Source organism: Rhinichthys klamathensis, unplaced genomic scaffold (assembly GCF_029890125.1).
Source record: "Rhinichthys klamathensis goyatoka isolate OS25496 unplaced genomic scaffold, OSU_Roscu_1.1 h1tg000445l_1, whole genome shotgun sequence".
Taxonomy (NCBI): Eukaryota; Metazoa; Chordata; class Actinopteri; order Cypriniformes; family Leuciscidae; genus Rhinichthys; species Rhinichthys klamathensis.
The window spans coordinates 303,840-309,189 of record NW_026606940.1 but is presented as its reverse complement, the minus strand read 5'-3'; positions in this window follow the sequence as shown (position 1 = coordinate 309,189).

The window sequence follows — 5,350 nt, the reverse complement described above, 5'->3', positions numbered from 1 at the left end:
TGTCGACGACCGATGTAACGGCGTCGCCGAACAGGCCAGAAGGCGAAAGCGGCGCATCCAGCAGAAAGGATCTATCTTTTTCCTTCATGCCAGACAAATTTAGCCACAGATGTCTCTCCGTGGCCACCATAGCTGCCATAGAGCGGCCAATGGCGCGGGCCGTCTCTTTTGTGGCCCGAAGAGACAGATCTGTGGCTCTCCTTAACTCCGCAATATCCTCAGGAGTTGGCCCCTCCCCCTCATCTAAATCTTTCAGGAGGTCGGCCTGGTATGCCTGCAAGAGTGCCATAGAGTGCAGACATGAACCAGCCCGACCTGCCGCCATGTAAGCCCTGCCTATTAATGCAGATGTATCTCTGCAGGGCTTACTAGGCAACGCCGGGGTTTTTAGGGAAGATGCCGACTCAGGAGAAAGATAACCCGCTAAAGCCTCTTCCACTTTAGGCATCTTCCCATAACCCATATCCCGTGCCCCCATAACATTACTATAATCCACCATACTGGGATTGGAGACACGGGATGAGTGCGGTTTATCCCACGATCTCGAAATCTCTTTGTGGAGATCGGGGAAAAACGGCAAACCCCGGCGCTGAGGTTGCGATCTGTGCTGCAGGAAACGCTCATCAAGCTTGCTTCTCACTTGCGTTCCCTGCTCATCATGTGGCCAGCTGATGTTAAGTCTGGCCACAGCACGAGTCACAACCTCCACCAGCTCCTCATAACCTTGGCCGTGAACTGGCGCGCCTAGATCACGGTCATCCGCATCAATGCTGAGCACATCTACTTCCTCGGAAGCAGAGAGCTCAAGCATCGGGACCTGATCATGGGCAGGAGAAGCCGCGATGCGGGCTCCTGCACCACTCTCAGAGGCTACGAGATCCTCGGATGAAGAGTGAGAAGGTGCCTCAGCAGTCTCAATCTCATCCACAAGATCCCGCTGCGAACCCCACGATCTCAATCGCCGCGCCGCCTCAACGGACGCGGGACCAGAACCATGGGGAACGCGAGCCTGACCGTGCTCATCAAAGCACGCCAGCCGGGAGCGCAGCACTCTAATGGGAAGTGCTTCACAGTCTACACAAGCAGCTCCCTCGAGAGCTGCCCGTGCATGCTGCGCTCCCAAACAACTCACACATAAAGCATGTGTGTCCCCACCCGTGATGAAACGAGGGCAAGGAGGCACACAAGCTTTGAATTGTTCGCTGGCCATAATAACAATACTTTCTGACAAACAACACCAAATAAGACAGACAGTTTTCAACACAGAGCGCTTGCTGAAGAGCGAAAGCTAGTTTGTGCTTGTTCCGGCGTAGCTTTTATGCATCCGGTTATGCCGTCACATGTTACGTCATGACGCAACACCAATCAGGATTGGAATAGTTTCATTCATACTTCAGAGGCGCACGCTAAGGGAGCGTCCCCAAAGAGTCGATTCTCGACGCAGTGTTAAGTTCCCTCGAAAGGGAACACTGCAATAGAAACATATTAGGCTACATCAATGAGGCTTTGCAAGAGCATAAGACGCTATCTTAACAGCGTTCAGACGGTAACTCTGTTGTCAACGCAACAACATGAGCCTCGCGGAGCGATCCAAGATCGAATCTCATTGTAGCCTACATGCTGTTAACCGATGTTGGCCGACAGAGTTTATGTTTCACTGTTCTTGATGCTTAAATAGGTAACTGTTCATTAAAGTCAAGCGTTTTGTTTAATTATCAATGGCACATTACAATATAAATTTGCTACATTCCAGTAGAGCCGATGCACAGACGACAAAACTGATGAAGGAAGATTGTCAGCCGATGGCGTCAGAAAATGAAAATGATGAAGCTCGTCTTTAATCTGCTAAATTATTGTTTTGTGAATCATTCACAAAATAGAGATGACTGACAGTGATACCCGGCCATAGCAATGGAAGACATTTTTCAAAACACATCCATACATTGAACAAATCAGAAAAAGACTGATTTTGTTGACTTGGTTACACAAAATAACAGACTAAATAAATAGTATTGCTTTCAATATAAAAACCAATGAAAATATAAAAGAACACTAAAATTAATTACGTTTGAAACACCATCGCACATTTCAAGGTTTAAATAAAGTGTTGGGACAGTTTATTTATTTAAAACAGGGTTGCATCGAGTTCATAGTTCATTTCCTTTGCGATGCAAAATAAGAAACACATATTCTTATTCTTGCGACATTTTAAATTTGTATTGCCAAAGAAGTTGCAGCTAAATTAAACAATTAAAACAGTACAAAACAAAAATAGTTCAAAGCAACATCAATTAAGAACATGCGTTTTTCTTTGCCTCTCTCTCGCGCTGGACTCTTTTTAGCAAGTTTTAGGGATGTTTAGACCAGAAGGAAATCCCTGTCCCCCCTGGCAAATCGCACCTTGCTTAAAACCATGCTTTTAAAAACTCTTTATGTAGGCTATAGGGAACCCCCCCCCCCAAAAAATATATATATATATATTTTTTTTTTTACAGAACTGCTTTTGAAATTACGATTGGAATTATTATTCAGATGTAAAGTCATTCTGTTGGATAATATTTATTCTAGGGCTGTTTTCGACTAAGGATTTTCATAGTCGAATCTGATTTGTTAGATTTTGCCGTAGTCGACTGATAGTCGAACCTTTTTTTTTTTTTTTTTTTAGATAGCAGCTAGACGTTCGGTTGAATAACTGTTCGTCTGTTATAGGACAACTCGCTCTACGTTTATTTAAAATGAACAGCAAGACAACTAGAAGTGAATGTGCTTTCCATTAAATGAATCCTTAACACAAAAAAAACGTTGCAATGAACGTGCTTTGTTTTAAATAAATCACACACAGTAAACAAAACCTTAACAAAAAAACTTTGCAATGAACTTTGCAATTTAGACGCGCAAACTGCGTGCCGGTGCGGTGAGACGTAGCCTACATGCTCGGGCAGATTCGGCTTGAAGTCGTTCATCCTCGGATGCGGCGTCGCGCGCGCTGTTACAAAAAAAGCTGTGCACACAGCCAAGCGAAATGGGGTCTTGCCGGTCTTGGGCACCCAACGCGTCATTTTTTTGCCGTCCGCACCTTCGCGCTCGTGCGGACGCGTCTAAGTATATACATCAGCTCGAGTATAAACAAGGCTTTACTCCGTGTCAGCGCGCGCTCTTATCGGTAAAGGTGCACTAACTCCGCCTCCGCTTCCCTCATAAGATGATATTAGTATTTAAACATTCTCTATGATAAAAAATGTTTGTAAAAAATATTTTAATAGCACGGTTTTGGCGGTTATAGAGTTCTAATGACGGTGTTCAACTATAACCGTCGGTCTCACGGTTATATAATAACGTCACACCCCTCATAACACTTGCCTACTATTCGACTATGAGGTTCATAGTCGAATCAGACCTCTCCGAATCGAATCGTCGAATCCTCGACTATTAGAAGTCAGCCCTAATTTATTCCTTAGTGTAAAATGGAAATGCATGGTAATTTTATTTTATAAATATAAGCAAAAAACTAAATGGTGTAACAGAGTTTCATGTGTTCTCTCACATGAGCGAGAAGCGCTCTTCATTCGTCTCATTCCTCAATAGAATAGTAAAAATAATCAGCTTCATTGCACCTAATTTATTTTTGTTTGTTATTTTTGTTATTAATTTGTTTTTGTTTTTTTTGTTATCGGGCTGCTCCCCTGGGGAATAGGCGTATGTTTCCCACCGACGTCTAGGCCTACAATATGAAATATAGGCTATATTGTTCTCGTCTCTATTTTTCTGTCCTAAAAAAATATCTATTCTGTTTACCATAGTTGTAGTATTTCATCCTTACTGTTAATTGACATTAACCCCACTTACATTTCAAAATGCGGCAATCGCTGCTGTTTTGCACTATATCCCTTTGCGCCACCTGGCGGTCATTTCGCAAATGACTTTGAAATGCCACTGGTTTATTTTTGCCGCGGTGGTTTTGCCACGCCGGCTGGCATTCTGTAATAGGCATTATGCTTGACTACCTACTGTAAGAGCCAGTGTGTTCATATGTGCTCGCGGAGGATGAAGAGCTGCTGAACTGTGGGGTTTGCTCACTGAGGAAACTTGTGATCTCAGGTGATCTTGTTACAGTAGGTTTGCTCACTGAGAAAACTTGTGATCTCAGGTGATCTTGTTACAGTAGGTTTGCTCACTGAGAAAACTTGTGATCTCAGGTGATCTTGTTACAGTAGGTTTGCTCACTGAGAAAACTTGTGATCTCAGGTGATCTTGTTACAGTAGGTTTGCTCACTGAGGAAACTTGTGAACTCAGGTGATCTTGTTTTATTTTATTTGCTCAATAGAGTGAAGAGGCCATTTGTTGTTTCTAGGCCACAGCAAACTCTAGCAACGGTACAGGCCTGCAACAAGGGGTTGGGTGGTGACTTTTACATTGTGTGTGTGCGCGCATATACGTATACGAGTGATCACTCAAAAGGTACCTAACAGTGTTTCATTTTTCCAAAAAGATAAAAGTGTTATTGCTGATTTATGTGAGGTAAATGAAAAGGTTATTCTGTTATTTGATCTTTTGCATTCTATTGGAATAATATATAGTGATTTAATTCACTTAAAGTTACAGAGTGAGAGTGAATTGATCTTTTAGTTTTATTCTGAAAGATAAAATAAGTAATAAGAGACAAGTGTTGATTTACATTTGAAGTTTATTGATCATTTAAGATTCAATACAAGTGTTTTCATTCATTTAATATTTCCTTTATTGTGTGTGAATAAATCTTATTGTTTTGGTTATATTTACCAAATTGTGTTGCTTGCAGTCAATTAGGAGAGACATATTCCAAGATCAGAAAGGGAAAGAATAACATTATTGCATAGTTGCAAGTCGAGAGACACATTTAAAGAATCCGGAGCGTCGCTTGGGTTACACTCAGAGCATAGGGGGCGCTATACTGTAATTACACTGTACATTTGTTTTAATTACGCAGTACTTTGCGGGCTGTAATTTAAAGCGTTACCGAAAATTTTCCAGAATCAGAGCTACCTTGCAAATGTAATATATTTTGTGATTTCCCTATCACGTTACAGTTATACTGTTAGTCATTTGTTTTAATACATCAAAAAAGCAAAAAGACAAACATCACAGAGATTTTGGGAACTCTTTCATTCTGTTAAAATTGAGTTTGTTTAAACAGTTTATAAGTTTGTCAGGATCAATCTGGACACATTATGTACAAATAAAATAATGTTATCATGTGGCCTGTCATTTATGTGTCAAAGCTTTTATTAATTTCACTGTTTTTTTCTCCCCTAAGAAATTAATTTACAAGTACACCATTACAATGTCAATATAGACAAGTTATCTTCTCTC